The sequence below is a fragment of the Onychostruthus taczanowskii genome, unplaced genomic scaffold (genome assembly GCF_017590055.1).
Source record: "Onychostruthus taczanowskii isolate IOZ18803 unplaced genomic scaffold, ASM1759005v1 scaffold38, whole genome shotgun sequence".
Classification (NCBI taxonomy): domain Eukaryota; kingdom Metazoa; phylum Chordata; class Aves; order Passeriformes; family Passeridae; genus Onychostruthus; species Onychostruthus taczanowskii.
This window is the reverse complement of record NW_024501237.1, coordinates 2,136,666-2,154,082: the sequence shown is the minus strand read 5'-3', so window position 1 is coordinate 2,154,082 and position 17,417 is coordinate 2,136,666.

Sequence of the window (17,417 nt, the reverse complement as noted above, 5' to 3'; positions counted from 1 at the left end):
TCAAGTGTAAGAAAGAAATGAAAATTTTGCCTTCATAGAAAGTCACTGGTCTCATATTCTGGTTTTGACTCAATTACCATTTCTCAATGAAGGTCCGGAGTGCCAATTCCACATTTTCAATGAGGTAAGTAATAATACCTAGTATGCTTCGGTACTTTGACATTATGCTTCTGTAACATACTTCTACCTAGCAGATTTATGTTCCTCTACATTTTATATTTCTATATTAGCTTTGAGGTTTATTAGGCAAATGTTAACGTGAGGTGAGAAAACATTCATTTTCCCCACTGTGATGGTGTCCTATATGTGACGCCCTCTTTTTCCTCAAAGATTTTGGAGGTGGAGCGTCCTCAGTCTACTGGGGAAGGACTGGAACCAGCTTCCCAGCATGCACAGAAACCAGTGAAGGAGAAAGATGGTTCTGGACACTGAAATGCCTCGGGCTCCCATGCTGAGTGCCCTTGGGTGCCGCTTCTCTTTCCCTGGCTAGCTGATGACAAGAGAGGGTGGGGTGGCAGGTTCCCCCTGGAGCTCCATTGAATCCCAGTTGTCAATTGTTTCGGTGCAATATAAAACACAGGCAGCGCACACGGGTCCCAGGGAAACTTTATTTGAACTTTATTTTTTTTTATTTTATTCCCCTTTTTCCTCTCCTGGGACTGCGATCAAGGGGCGAACAAAGACTTATATCTCGGGAGAAAGTCAGGGGAAGGCACAACTTTCAACAAATCAGGAGAGTTGGGAACAAAAAACCTAGGCGGGGAATAACAGTAGTGAACAAATAAACTTCCAAGGGAGGAAAAACGGTTTCAATAAACGGGTAAAGTTTGGAGAAATAGAAACTGGAAACTAGCTGATGAAATAACTGGGAAAAGGAGGAGACAAAAGGAAAACAGCACCAAGGAAAACCACCAAATCACAAATCAAACCATAAACCTACTAATAAAACAAAAAGCACGATACAACACTTGGGCACAATGTTGAGTTTTGCCACCTGTTTGCTCTGTTTCTGTCTGCCTGTCACCCAGAGGTCTCAAGGTCATGAGGAACCACAAGGAATTTTGTGCCTAAGGGTGTTCAAGGGCATAAGAATCAAGCATGGTCCTTGTTCATTTACAAGCATGGTCTTACCCCTTACTGGATTAATCTTGCTGAACTGCTAAACCTGGGATCAAGTGGATTGATGGGTGTCGCATTTGTCTTCTGAAGTTTGTTTCAGAGTATTATTGCTCTCTTTGCTCTCTTTGCTTTCAGTTAGAAAGCTGAAACCGTACATCAGTGTGAGACCTCCAAATAAACAGGAATTGTTTCCTCCCCTGAGACTGAATGAATCCAAAGGCACTGTAGCCTTCAAAGAGCCTGAATTCTGAATCTGTATTGAGGTAATTCCATCCTGCCTGCTTCCTCTTCCTGGGATAAATGTAGCCACATGGGAGGAGTGGTGGTAGTAAAGACATGCATCTTATTATCATCCACATATGCTTGAAGAATATTCTTGGTTGCCTGTGGGGATGAATCTGAAATTAGATTCTTTAGACATATTTAATGCACTAGACTCTTTTCTGAAATGCTGGAAGAGACTTAGGCATGTCATTTCACCTCTCTGTGCCTCTGAGGCACCTCATGCTGTCAGACATTTTTAGACAAATGGGATGCATTTCATGCCAGGGCTAGACTTGACTTTCCTGTTGCAGCTAACCTGCAGGAATCCCTTTCTTTCTGGTGAATTACAGGAGCAGGAAACCATTAAGCTATTCATGGATTAAAAAAAGGCATTGGAAAATCACACAGAAGGTACTGTTGTCTGTATATCAGCTGGTTCACTGCTGAGATCATTCCTAGTGCTAACTGGCCACCTCTGCATCCTGAGCTGCTCCATAATGCTCCAGTGTGTCTCTACCCAAGGCAATGAGTTGATAGCATTTGAGGTCTCAAGACACTGACAACTTGTCTTTGGAAAGCTGTAAGTGTCTAAACTTATTCATCTTTCAGGTAATCTGATCTGGCTAGGGTAATTTTGTTCCCTTGGTCTTTTTGTCCATATGTCTCTGTATTCAGCCCCCTGGCTTGGTTTCCTGTCTCACTGTCACTTTGAATTAAATGTATCCCCTCCCATTAAATCAGTCATGTTTGTGCTGTCATTCTCCTACATGTCTGATGATCCTAGTCTTCACTTAACTTGATTTGCCATCCACTCTGGCTTTTGTAGATGAGCTTTCCTGCCTTCATTTGCAATAATGCTCATACAGGTGAGAGCACATGTAACTGCTTAATGGCACTTCTTCATTAAGATAAAGTCTGCAGGCTCACGTAAATTCACAAGATTCCCTGTTTTCACCATGTTTCCATCAGCTTATGTCAGATGAAGAACTAGTGGAGAGTTTTTCTTCCCACCTCTCTCCTAAAAGCCTCTGGAAAATCTCTTGTGTGCAAGTCACGTTGTTATTCTTGAAATTGTTGTTTAGCATAGACAGGTGACACAAAAAGGGAATGTCTAATTCCCACTCCTAAAATGATGCAAAAGAAATGCTGCTTCCATATATGAGCTGACTCAGAAAGAAACTTTAAGGTGGACTTTAGTTTCATCTTGAGCCAGAAACTCCAAAATCTGGAAACCAAGTCTTGCTGAAGGTCTGGGGGACTGTGGCTCTCAACACTGGGGTTTGTGAGTATTAATTAAGTGAGAATTAAGTCAGAGTTCTGCTCTGTTTCAATATTGTCTGGGCTTCTCTTCCACACAAAACCTTTCTATTGCTGAAGTAGATAATTCTCTTAAAAACAACAGAAATTATTCAACAAAATGTTTACTTTAAACATGTGTCAGAGTCCTAAAATTTCGATGCAGCCAATTAAATCACTTGCAAGCTCTAAGAGTATGGACCTCTGAAAATCTGTGTCTCAGTGCCCACTGAACAGATTTTTGTCTGACTTAAAATTCACAGTGAATAAAATCATGGAGTGTAGCTGTGTGTGTTTACATCTCTGTGTCCCAAGCCCACTTTCAAACCATAATGGTTCCATCAAAATTGACAGAATAGATGATGTAAAAATGTTTTATTTGTCAGCTTCCATGAACTTATGGGCTTAGGCACTCAAGAAAGAGCCTCCTAAAACCTGCAGGATGGAAACACAGCAGTACGCTTTCTTTTCTGTTTTGAGATACTTAGAGAATACTCCAGAGAGGAGGCCCCCTGGAGACATGAGACTTCACTAGAAACTGGACTTTACTCTTCCTGCAGCCAGAAATCTTGTGGTAAAATTGGGCATTTAAAAATGAAGGCACAGGCCTCTTGAAACATTTCATTTGCATAATTCCTGAGCTCCTCTGGATACCTTGGGGAACGAGTTGCTAGATCTTTCTGGGAAAAAAAAAGTGCTTCTGCAAGCACTTAAATATTTATCCACTGTAAAGTGATTAATTAACTTTCTGGGATTTTTTTTTCTATTTGGTGTAATTTACTGTAATGCATCCATCAGGACAGTCAATTTAGTGACACGAGCACAACATGAAGAAATGCCATGTCAGCCAAAGCTAATGTCTTTCCCTACCTTATGCTGGAGGTCACTACTGTTTACAAGATGAATACTATTTACCAGAGGATGTAGTGTCAGGAGGAGGGGAAATGGCTTCAAACTGGAAGAGAATAAGTGCAGACTAGATATTAGGGAGAAATTTTGTACTGTGAGCATGATGAGGTGGTAGAACCTGTTGCCCCAAGAAGTTGTGGCTGACCCATCCCTAGAAGCATTCAAGGCCAGGCTGGATGATGCTTAGGGCAACCTGGTCTAGTGGAAGGTGTCACTGCCTAGGGAAGGGGGATTGAACTAGGTGATCTTTAAGGTTTCTCCCAACCCAATTAATTCTAAGATTTATTCCATAATCCATTCTATGATTCCTGGTCGTTGTGGCCCCCAGAGGCACCATAGTTCATTGAGGAAGCAGAGGTGCTCACTGACCAATGCTTGTGTGCTGCCTCACTCAGACCCCCTGGCTTAACTCTGTGTTGCATCTGTGCTTCAATTTATGCATCTAGGTGTTATTTACCACACATACAGTTTTATTGTTCTCAGAGTTATTTGGTTGCTCTTCTACTTTAGTTTCATCTTCTTCATAATGGCAAACTATGTTTCTTCCCTCCTTCAACACCCTATTAATATAATTTTTCCAGAAAATAATTTTGCCTTCTGCAATTTTTTTTTCAATTGTTGAGAGGAAATATAATTTGTTCTCAAAGGTATCATCTTACACTCCTCTTAATTAATGAAACCACAGTGGCTATGAACTGCCTTCTTGAACTGTGTATTTTAGCCTTTAGTTCCTACATTTTCTGAGGAATTTCATAGAATGATGAATATGAAATCAAAAAATAGGACAAAAATTGGATTGTTATCACATTGCTTTGCTTATTAATAAAAATTGGCAAGGCTGTTACTAATACGTTTTAAACCAATTCACATTCTTGAAGTGTTTTATAGTTGGAAAATTCTATTTCCTTTTATTTAGCTCAAGTGCAACATTTTCAGAGAGCTGAGTACAGACTAAAATGCTCTGTGTAGCCAGTCTGAGTAGAGACAGCTAGGACTGAAGTCCTTCAGAAGTTTTCCATTGCTTCTCTCTTCTGAGGAATGATACCAGTGTCTCAGTTCTCCAGAATTCTTGCCTTGGTGCATGCCGTGACAAGACCTCCTTCCTCTCTAAGCAATGCCTTTTAAACGGACTGAAAATCACCCACAGCGACAGCTCCTTTATTGCTTCGAGAAAGTATGAAAATACATACCCTGAAAAAACTGTTCTCCCGTGGTGGTTTAAATAATGTGCTTCTACTTTACAAATGGTTTCCAGATAATGTACCACGGGGGAAACCCTTTATGCCCTCGAAGGCATATCCCTTGCATGCTGTATATCAGCCCTGAGATACATAAAATTTTTAACAGTATCCCTTGTGTTTAAACTTTCTTCCATTCACACAGCATTTCCTTATTACTTACTTTTATGGGCAGTGAATTTGTGGTGTCCATTACATAGATCAGTGTTTACTATCCCTCTTAATGTGTTTCATTTAGACTACTGCTTTATAGTGCATCTCCTTTTTTCTCTCCACTGTCTTACTATTAAATACTGCTGTTTGGCCTTTGCTCATCCATGTATCTTTCTTTTTTTCCTTAGGAAAAAGCTTTCTTACAGTTGTAATGTCCTGCTTTTTTTCCAATACATTTTTTTCCAACACATTTTTTTCCAACACTGTAAGTCCGTTTTTGCAAGGATTTACTGAAAGGATAGGTGAAAACACAACTAAATGCAACCTGTGATGAAATATCAGGCCTGTTGTACTGTGCTAGAAATAGTTTTCAGGACTTGAGAGCAAAAGAACTTAGAATCCTATTGTAAAGAAGCTGAAAAAGTGAATTGCAGCACAAAAACCTCCCTGTGTGTGGGTTGATGTTCCCTCTGACAACATGCTGCTGTCTTTGTATTTGTAATCCGCTCACCTGGTTGGCTGAAAGAGGGACCTAAGTGTTAATATTAACCTAAGGAAAGTAAAGATTTGTTTATATTTACATGATTTTAAACAAAGAATGACACAAACCAGAGATAGTAGTACTGATACAGCTGGCCACCCAGCCATCATGGGCATGGAATTCTATGAAATAACTGTCTGTGTGGAAACTTTTGAGATACAAATGCTTCTGTCTGGTTTGAAGCAATATGCCTACAGGTAGACTTTTTCAGAAATGGGAACTCTCTCATTCCACACAGCTGTGCTGTTTTTCTGCTCCATCACATTCTCTTACCCGGGGGTAGTACATCTTGTTCTGCTGCTAAATCTCTCCTGAATGGCTCAAAACAAAGTCTGTTCTTTGACACAAGGTATCTCAGGATATTGCTATGTTTTGGTTACAACAGTAAAAATTTAAAACCAAAGCATTTTCTAGAGAAACAACTTTTCTCCCAGTTGCTAGTGTGGACACCAAAAAAAGCACATCACCGATTAAAAAAACCAAACTACAATCCTACCTGCCTAAGGACAGAGTACTAATGTGAGGACTGGAATACATAAAAACCGTCTAGAGTAATGTATCTGCAGAGTGAATTCATTACTGAAAGTTGTACTACACATATTTCCTACTAGCAAAGAACAGAGTGAGTTAAGAACTGCCAATTTTGTTATTTTTATATATATAAAGAAAATAATTTTGAGGAAGTATTTCATCCCTCACTTTGTCTAAAGGAGCAGAAAGTGCAGGGTTAATGTTGTAGTATAGGAGAATCCTGAGAAGATGATGCCCAGCACAGCTCTGCTGTTCCATGTAAATTAGAAGGTGTAAGACCTTAGGTGACTTAAGGAGAAAAGACATCTTGTGTTCAAATATTGCTCTCACTAAAGGACTGTGTGTTGGCCTGGTCTGTTGTGTATAAGTTTTGGTATAAAACTGGAAGATATGTCCTGTTATGTATTTGTTAGCAGAAGAAGAAAATTTCTGGTGCCATTACAGCTCCCAAAATTTTTCCAGAGGCTGTAGTGGCAGCAATGGAATCCATCTAAACTCCTTTTTTAATTGCCTTCTGTGATGGAACAGGGAGCAATATTAACACCTTTAGTTATTTCCTTTGGTTTCTCAGTAAGACTGAGGCTTTGGAGTATTCTCATATTTTCCTTGGAAAGTTTTCTGTTGGAAAGTTTTATGACCAGCTCCATTGCCTATCAGCGCTAATGTTTTTAGCACCATGATTAATGAGATTGAGTTTCTTCTAAATGGAAAGACATAAAAATCTTGTCAGTCTAAGCAGTCTTCACTTTGGGTTTACCAGATTCTCAGCAGCTCATCAGCTGGAAAAGTTTTTCAAATAATCTCTGAGATCAAGATCAAGAGATCTGAAACCATAATGTAGACTCTAATTAGGCTGTCAAAAGTTATGCAGCAAGGAAGATAATTTGTCAATTAATCAGCGTGTATCTAATACTAAGAAAAATATATTTATTCAAACTCAGATCTTAGTGCATTTCCACTGAAGTTTTCTCCACATTGTCATTTTCCCTAAAATGTTCATAGCAAAATCAAATCATTTTATAGTGAATTGTTCTCATTCCTCAAGTAGGGATTAAAGTAATCTTTAATATTGCAATTTTTCAGTTTCGAAGGACTGTATATTTCAGTACAGTTTCAGAAGAGAAAATCAGTGTAAAAACTATATGAAATATAATTTTAAGGATAAGAACAGAAAAGTTTATATAAAAAAATGATATCACACTCTAAAACAATTATTTTGGAATGTCTACACAAAACAAAGTGTTAGTTTCAGTTCATTTTAAAGGACAATGAATTGTGAGATTTCTACATAATTATTCATGTAAAAAACCCCGTTTTAACTGCCCAAAATTGCACCTAGTATTAGGCTTGAATTGATCCACTGGTTTATGCACCAAGTTGAATTATTGAAAGCAGAGGACAAGTCATTTTAGGCTGATTCCATCAGTGCAAAGAGATTCACATATTCATTTTCATTTCCCCTCTGTACATGCCACTCTCTCATCTCACTTTGTGGGGAGCTGAGGACAGGTATTTTTTTATCAGCTGCCTAAGCCTATATCAGATATGTCTGGTCCTTGGACACCTCCTGGGTCTTGGATTTTTTCAAGAGACCCTTTATTTGAATACCCAATTCCTATTACTTTTACTTGCTTCTGTTGTCAGCCTCTGGTTTTTGCTGGGTCAGGGTTTCAGTAAACAAACTGGTGAGTGAATTAATGCCCTTTCTGTTTCAGGTTGGGTGAAGATTCTCCTGTGAACAGCTTCCAGATAGAGTCCAATCCATTTGCTAGGCTGGAGAGTGTTGAGAAAGGTTTAAAACAGTCCTCTCCTTATCTGAGCGTTTTCGTTAAATTTGGCTTCCACATATTTGTGTTAAGACTGTCCAAACAGCCTTAAAGCATAACCTGAGAGCATAGAGAAAAGGCAAGAAGATCTCCTGGCTGAGGAAGCAGGGTTACATGCCTTGGTGTGTAGATGCGCATTCATGCTTCCTGCCTTTGGGAGAAAGCAGTAAGGATAACAGCCTGACTGCCAACTTCACTGCACATTTCTTGCTTGTTTAGTGGTATTAATGTTCAGCTGGCACCTGCTGTGTGAGCAACCAAGGTCTCTAATGTCCATCTGCTGTTCAACTATTTTATTTGATAACAGCTGATGCCAGACTCTGGGGCACCTCTCTGGTATACTCAGCCTTTGAGCACAGACAGTTTCCTATAAAGAAAAGAGCTGAAACTGGGACTGGATGATGAAAACAGATACAGTGAATCAACAGCATCCTCACAGAGTAAGCAAAAGGCAAACCACCACTTGCTGCAGATTGCAGGTGGGCCAGAATCCAGTGATCTGTGCCAGATGATAACAACAGAGATTTGGAGCCAGCTTGTACTTTTTTATTTCTTTTAAGATGTGCTGAATGCTTCATAGAGTCTGAAAAATATTCCATGATAGTGCAATTCAGCTAACATACAGCTTTGTAATTAATGGCTCTCACTTCTCTTTTTTTTCCCCTCTTAAATGGACACATTTGCATGCAGACAGCATCTCTCTTTATGTAAACCCTTCTATTCCTACCAATCACTCAGTTGAAGTCATAGCCCCTTTTTTGTGGCACCAGTATGGGTTGCTGTGTGATTATGATGTTAAGGAGAGTACATTATGGCTCCAGGTGAGGAATGAACAGCAGGGGCAGACAAAATTGCAACTCAAAAATATACTGCTTGCATGCAAATACTGACATTGTCATACCACAAATCTCACAGTGTAAGATTTGCAGAATATGGAACATGCAAATAATTGTAAGCAGAGTGGTTCTCCAGGCTCTCCAAAGTTCTCTAGAAACCATTACTTTTTTTTTAAAAAAAGGTGAATATGCATGATTTCTTTGTGAGTATGAATTCTTAGGGTTTACTGACTTGTTTTTCTCTTCTGTAAGGAAATATCTCTTCTGCTCAACTTTTTTAATTTCCCGTGTGTTCCCACTTCTACAGTTTCCAGTTCTTAATTGTGTGCCTCAGTCAGCAGGCATTTTGGTTTGAACACAGCCTGGCTGCTCAGAGTCCTTGCTACCAGTAAGAGTTCTTTCTCAGAAATGTACCTGCAGAAACTAAGCCCAACTTCAAACAGAAGCACATCAGTGTGTTGGGCATTTGGGCATTCTTGCACACAGAAAGTGCAGGAAAACAGTCCAAATTATGTCAAATGTGTGCTTTTTAAAATGTATTATAGGGATTTTGTTGCAACTGTGATATTCTGATTAACAATCATACACCATCTTGAAAATTAGGTAACTCAAAAGGACATCTGATGATCACTTAGTTGTCATACACTTTTGGTCCTTTTTGTCATATTTCCTTGCTATTAGTAACAACAATTAGTAGAAATAATTGTGACTAGAAAGAATGAGGCCTCACTTCACTGGATGCAGAGAAAGTAATAAATTGTTGCCTTAAATAATTTAGGATTCTGAGGATACCAGAACAAAAAGAATTTACTACAAAAACATCCCCAACTGAAGTTGGGGTTTTCATTAAACATTCCTACTGCCTCAAATCAGAAATATGTTGAAAACCCTATTAAAAATCAGAAACTAGTTTGTCCATCAATGATGAAGGTAAATGAAACCTCTTCAACACATGTTCTGTATCTGGATTTGTATTGCAGCAAGCTGATGACTGTACTTATTACCTGTATGGTATTACTGTATGGTATTACCTGTATGGTTATTACTATTTTTCCCCCCTGTGTTGACTAGGACACATTTTTGATTTTCTTACAATAAAACAGTGCTCAAAGTGAAAAAAAAGTTGAAAGGTTCAGATTCATGTTTTTCAGCACTGATTAGAGATGGGTGGAATTCAAATACATTTCTATTCCTCGACCTTGAATTAAGGCCAGTCTGAAATCTACACAGCTGGAAAATACAGCTGGTGAGAAAGTGAAAAGTAATAGGGTCTGTTCCCTGTCCACAAGTGAAACAGCAAAGAGTTTTCCCCCCTCATGTTATTTGGAAAGCTTGCAAAATGCTTGCAAACAAACCAAAAAAACCAAATGACCAAACATGAAAAAGTCAGCACTTTTCATGTATACTTGTAGTCCAAAAAGTCGACTGGTATAAAATACTTCTACCTTTAACTTTCCCTCTACTTCAGGTGAAGTGCAAGTGTTCTCTACATTTAAGCATTGTGAAATGACTCTTTTTTGCAGCAATACTCCTTACTGGGTTGAGAAACTCAACATGAGCCAGGACTGCCTTCTTACAGTCCAGAAATCCAACTGTGTCCTGGTGTTGTGGTTTAAGCCCAGACGGAAATTAAGCGGCACTCAGACACTTGCCCCCTCCACCCCAGTGGAAAGGGGAGGAGAATCAAAGTAAAACTTGTAGGTTTAGATAAGAACAATGCAATAGTTGAAAATGAGGTAAAATACAGTAATAATGGTAAATAATGATAATAATAATGATGATAAAAAGGGTAAAACAAGTGATGCACAGTGCATTTGCTTACCACCCACTGACCAATGCCAGACTCCCCTTCCTGAACCCACATCAGCCCCTCTTTCTGGGTATCTCCCTCCAGTTTATGTACTGGACATATTCTATGGTGTAGAATATCCCTTTAGATATTCCAAAGGGAATTGTGGTCAGTTGGGGTCACCTGTCCCAGCTGTGCTCCCTCCCAGTTCCTTTTGCAAACCTTCTTACTGGCAGAGCATGGGACAAGAGCGGGAAAAAAACTTAATTTAAGATAAACATGACTTAGCAAAACCCCAAACCGTCAGTGTGTCATCAATACCATTCTCATTCCAAATCCGAAACACATCTCTGCAGCAGCTCCTGAGAAGAAATTAACTCTACCCTGGCTGAAACCAGTGCACCTGGGCTGCATCAAAAGACAAATGACCAACAGATTGAGAGAGATGATTAAATCTCTCTACTCTGCTCTGATAAGACCTCACTTGGAGTTCAGCTCTGAGGTCCCCAACAGAAGGAGGTCATGGATTTGGTGGAATAAGTTCAAAGGAAGGCTACAAAGAAGAGCAGAGAGATGGAGCATCTCCTGTGAGAAATGGCTGAGCAAGTTGGTGTTGTTTTTCCTGGAGAAGGGAAGCCTCTGGGTAGACTTTCTAGCAGACTTTCAGTGCCTAAGGGCACCTACAAGAAAGCTGGAATATTTGTATAAGGGCATGTAGGGATACAACACGGGCTAATGGCTTTAAACTTGAAGGATGTAGGTTTAATTTAGATATTTTTCACATCAGAGTGGTGTGGCACTAAAACAGGCTGCCCAGAGAAGTTATGATACCCTGTCCCTGGGTGTGTTTTTAGGTCATGTTGGACCAGGCTGAGAAACCTGGTCTGGTAGGAGGTGTCCCTGCTCATGTCCAGGGGCTTGGTCTAGATAGTCTTTAAGGTCCCTTCCAACCCAAACCATTCCATAATTCAATGTCTCCAGGTTTGCTTAAACCAGAAAGGTTGCCCTGATTCCTAGAGGAATGCCAAGATTTAGTGTTGTGGTAGGATGTCTTTAGCTTCCTACAGTCTATTATCATTAATTTAGACCTTTTATCTAAGTCAGAAGTAGCTTCTTTTCCTCTTTGGAGGAAAATGCATAATGCCTTGGATCCCTTTACCCATAAAGTCTCCCATATTAATATAACTGGACCTGTGATACAAAATATGCTATTGCTTCCTCCTGCTGTTAAGATATATTTAATCTCTTTATCCATACATTAGACACCCACCATATACCCCAGCAAAGTCCAGGGAACGAGGACCTTATGGGAAATACAGTTCAGGGATCATTAGGTGGTTGAACTATAGCACGCAGAAGGTACCACAACAGCATTCCAGAGTCAGCTCAGGTACAGTTACACAGAAGAATATATATTTATATAAAGATGTATTCATGAATATATAGAGAATATTCATTACTCAGGGTCAGTAACTTTCTATAATCTAGCAAAAAACCCTATCACTAAAACTTGATTTGCAAATGACCTGCCAGCAGGACTGGACATAGGGCAAAAGTATTTGCATTTAAAATATATTCAGATGTGGTTAGCTTATGCTTTCCTTAGCTATAGTATTTTCTTCTTGTACAAATATTTGTTAGCCATAGATGATGTGGATTGATAGATGTGGATTGATATATGTGGATGTGTTGCACCATTAGATTAAATGTTAAATAGACCTCTTCATGGATGTGCTCAAACTAGTTTCAGAACTGAATAGTATCTTCATTTTCCTTTTCATTTGGTGAGGGTGTTGGGGGGACCAGTGTGGAGATGAGAAGAATGGAATGGTTATGGCAATGCTAGTTATTTTTCAGTTGGAAGGAAAGGAAAGCAAAGGAAGTTTGTTGTTGAGACTGAAAGGAAAACTTCTCCCAGCTTGACTGAGCTGTAATGCTCATGTAATCACAAAGGAGACAGGATTAATTAATGAACAGCAATATTCTTTCTTATTATTCCCCACTATTTATGGCCTTGAATAGCTCCACTATATTCTGATGCCCTTTGAATTGTGTAATGGAGAAAAGAATAAGCAACTTTCAATTTAAACAAAGCAGAACTCCCATTCAGTCATACTTCGAGTAAGTCACAGCAAATGGGATGAAAATCTTTTCAAAAACTTTGTGGGAGAATCTTGTACCTCTTCTTCTCCAGTGGAGAAAATATTTTTCCTCTAAAAGAAACTAAGATATCTACAAGCTAATTCAAAAAGTTCCATATTCCATAGAAGACCGAAAAAAAAAAAAAAAAAAAAAAAGAAAAAGGCTGCCCCAAGAGCTGCTGGAGTATTAATGTCATTTTCAAGTTGGACCAGTTTTTTCAGTGTCTAAGCACACACTGTTAGAACATATATTTTGGCATTTCCTTTGGCTTCCTATGGCTTGACAGAAAAGCAAGCCTAACCAACCAGAGCTGTGGAATGGTTGGGCAGCTTTATAAACTTGAAATTTCTGGATATAACCTAATCAGTGCACCAATGCAGAACATTGAAGACCCTCGGGGCTGCTTTAATATATGATGAAATTAATTTTCTTTGTTGTTATTAGTATTTTTTTCCAAGATTTTGTATCCCGATTTTGGTTGGGGTCAGTAAGTTCTATAAATCTTTACAACTTGGCAAAAATTGGAAGATGAGGCTTGTTGTGTGAATTAATAGGCTAGACCTTTCAAAACCAAGTTTAGATCCACAAGGTTTACATCTTAACCTCCTGTCCACCAGCAGTCCTGGTTAACTGGAGATGTCCCAGCTGGCTGGAAGTTAGCAAATGTAATGCCCACCTACAAGAAGGATTGGAAGGAGAATCCTCGGAACTGCGGCCTCTCATCCTGACCTTGGTGCCAGGGAAGGTTATAGAGCAGATCATCTGGAGTGTAATCATGTAGAACAGATAACCGGGGAAGCAGGGGCAGTCAGCATGGGTTAAGAATAGGCAGATACTGATATGTTTCCCCTATTGTTATTTTATTTTTATTTTATGTCAATTTCTGGTAGGCCTTTTGCCCTTGATTGCTGTGGAAGCTGATGCAAAGCAGCTCTGTTTATCTCTGTTTTTACCCCCTTTTCTGCCTCTTGCCTAAAAGACTCAATTTGTTGTCTGTCTGAAGTTGCCTAGAGAACCTGGCAGTACAGTTCTCCTTAGTTTTTCTAGAATCATAGGATCATTAAAGTTGGAAAAGGCCTCTAAGGTCATTGAATTAAGCTAGCTCCACCTTGTTCACCACTGAATCATATCCCAAGACTGGGGTTTTGAATGGTTCCAGGGTTGGTGATTCCACTGCTCCCATGGGCAGCCTGTTCCAAGGCCAGACCATGCCTTCAGTGAAGATAGTTTTCCTAATATCTGATCTAAACCTCCCCTGGAGATCATTGCTATACTGGTTTTTGTCACCTGGTAGGAACATGTTCACTACAGGGCTTGAAAAATCAGCTCTTGTGTCAGGGTACTCTGCCACATTAGCTATAGTTGCAAACTGTCCTTTTCCTTTTTCCTACCTGTAATATGTTTGGATGGACAAAAGGTGTGAGAAATGGTTACAGCAGAAGCAAAGTACTTGTTTTCTCATAATTCAAGCCAGCTCTGTGATCATGACAATTGGTTTTGTGGTCAATTGACAGCAAGGGAGTTAGGATCTGCTTAGAGGGAAAATTAATCTTTCAAAAGAGAGCAAGAAGAAATGCAAGTGGCATTTCAGGATTAACCTCTAAAGGACTTATTATAGATCAGTATAATTAAAGTTACAGTAACCAATAAATAAAATTATTGCTATGCTCTATACTTCCTCCGTCCTGAGAAACACAAATAATTTCTCTAAGAAATAGACACTACTTATTCTAACGTCCTTCACCTCACCTGTTTAGACTGATAATTTAGTTTCAAAATAAGACAAGAGACATTTACACTAGATCATTAATTTAATACTTATTAGATCTCAGTAACTAGCAAATACCTACAGAAAACATGATATACTCAGTGCCCAGCAAATAAAAGGGAATTGTGGAGCAGCCAATCTAATTACTTAAATCTCTCTGCCCAGAGAAGGGTCTGCCCATCCCTCATTAGGTTTCTGAGCCACGTCTGTAGCCTGAGGAGAGCAAAGACATGAGATGAAGGGGCAGTGAAAGGAAAGCAGGGAAGCAAAGACTGTTCTTTGTTTTGCTGAAGGAAAGGAGGATAAATGACATAGCCAGGAGCCACAGAGGTCCAGGTGAAAGTTGTATTCTGTCCTTTCTGTGCCACTGCCACTGTGTGCTGCTTGTTGTTCAGCACTTCTCTTTGCTGTCATTTACTAATGACACCTGCTCTGCAGCCTGCCTAGGCAAGGGTGTCACGCTGGAAAACTGCCTCTTGCGCAGTGACAGCCCTTGGCCAGTGAGTCCTACATCGGCACGGGTAGTGGGATTATGACAGTTCCTGTGTTTCCCTCCCAAATCCTGTGTCATCCTCTCATGACCCTTTTTTTGGTACCTACCATGCTGTCCAGCAAATCCTGTTCCCCCTCTTTCTCTTGACAAAGAGGAGGAGGTGCATGCCCTCTGTTCAACCAGAATCCACACCCTGCTTCTTGCTGTACCTCTTTGTCAGGTTCTTGGTAGCATAAAATTCCTGTCCTTTTTGAATGCATCTGTACAAAGGAAGACCTACAACTTGAAAACAAGGCCCCAAGTTGAGAGAGGACAGACAGATGCCCACTGTACTGATTTCAGTCCTACTAACAGATGAGATACCGGGAGGGCTGCTTAGATGTGGAAAAAAACAGGTCTTTAATCTTCCTTACAGAGGAGGAGAATGGCTAAGTGGGATTTAGGAAACTGGAAATTTAAGAAGTTAAAACAAAGGAGGGCATGACCCAGGATATGGAAAACAGATGCCATCTGTCCTGGGACCCAGAACTGGCTGGATAATATGCACCTATCCCATAAAGAGAGTGCATGGAAAGGACGTTAAGTTCCTAAAATTATCTCATTGGATAAGAAATAGGGAAAATTTAGATGTGCAGTGTGAGATAAAAAAACCAGTCCAAAGTTCCTTACAGAAACACAGTTCAAGGCCAGCACAGCAGCTTCCTGAGCAGAGCAAACTCCACCAAGTTCACTCAGGCAAATCTGAGGCAAATTGACAAACATATTAGTTTCAATCACATAAATTTCTTTGGGACTATGAAATGTTTTCATAAGCCTATATCCAAGCCACAGGTTCTTGTCATTCAAGCAGTTGTCACTGGAATAAATAATTGTACAAGTACAGAGGATAATCCTGAGGGTCATTTTCTGAATGGAGAACCTACCTTGACATGCAGGAGACTAAATCTATATCTGTTGAAATGTAAAATTTAGCCATTGATCTTCAATTATTGATCCAGAATCCAACATTTTTGGCTTATGACCTGGCTCATTTTATGAGGGTGGATGTCCAGGAAACCTGGATACTGAGCCAGAAGGATCATATTTCACCATCAACACAGAGACAGAGTGATCAGGAACTTGATCCCAAGGCCTAGCACAGGTATCATCATGTTAGATGAGAGGTTCTGGGGAAGCTCTCAAGTGTGAGAGGTGGAAAGTAAGAAACTCAGCAAACACTGAGGTTGAATTTGGCTGTTTTCCCAGGGAGGTTATGATTTGATGATTCCTTCAGATGGGTTCTGACGACTTGAGAGACTGGTCCACCCTGTGCCCCGTGGACTGTGAGAATCCTCCCTCCTTGGTGCTGTCTGTGAGTCTCCTCTGATGTAGGAAAAAAGAGTAGTAGCTCTATGGCATGTGACTCTTGTAAGGATTTAAACAAGTAAATAATTTCCTGTAGATAAATCAGTGTTTTTCAACTTGTGGGAGCTAGGATTTTCTTTTCCTAGTCAAGTCTTTAGCAAAGGGAACATGAAACAGCAGGAAAGCTGGCTTCCCTCCAAGAGCAGGGCCATATGAAGTTCAATATATTTGCAACTTTGTTGCTATTCTTGAATGACAGCGGTTTTTCATATCTATTACTTTCAATAAAAAACCTTTTTTTTACATCCTACTTAATTCTGTATATAAAGTTCTCAATAATATATTAATTGTTTTTTTAACAAATAAATCAAAGTTAATTTTAATAAGTAGATGAAATGACAGCTCAGTTTCCTTTTTTAATGCTTTGCCAGTGACAAGGATTTTAAAAAATATTTTTGTTTACAGAAAGACTTATCATTGAATATAACTGCTTGAAATGTATTGCTCGTGGGTTCTGAAATCATTACAATTTTGTTGGTAATTGTGCAAAATGCACTGTGCTGAAGAGTTAACAAATCATTATGAATAAAATGACTGAAATAGCTATTCATTGTGACTGCAGGGAAGCATGGAATTGCTTCACCATCCTTGAAGAATCCATTTTGTGTATCTGTGTGACTACTGGGAGCACAGAAAGTGCCAAATCTGCTCTGCCCCTCTGCCTGGCAGTGCTTGGTAGCAGTGGATTCAGAGTACAGTTCCCAAAACCTCACAGTAGGGAATTGTGTGATAGCAGGTAGTTAACTGATGGCCTCTGAGACTTACACTGTTCAGGACTTGGAAAAATCACACTGTAAAGCCACAAGGTGATTATCCGCATGTACATGCCTGCACTTTTTTATAGGAATCATGGAAAAGATAATAAACATATTTTTAATATATTCTCATCTCTAAATAGTATTTTTCATATGTAGTTCCTCATTTAAATTGCCTTTTTGACAGCAGTGGTGAGCCAAACGATTAGCAATGATATTGCCTTTGGTGTATATAATGGAGTCTGTGGCATTCAAGTACATTCAGGTGATTAAAATCTCATATTAATACCATGGAAACATCTCAAGACTGTCACGTTCTCTACTTGAAAGTCTAAAATATGTGTTCACTGCAA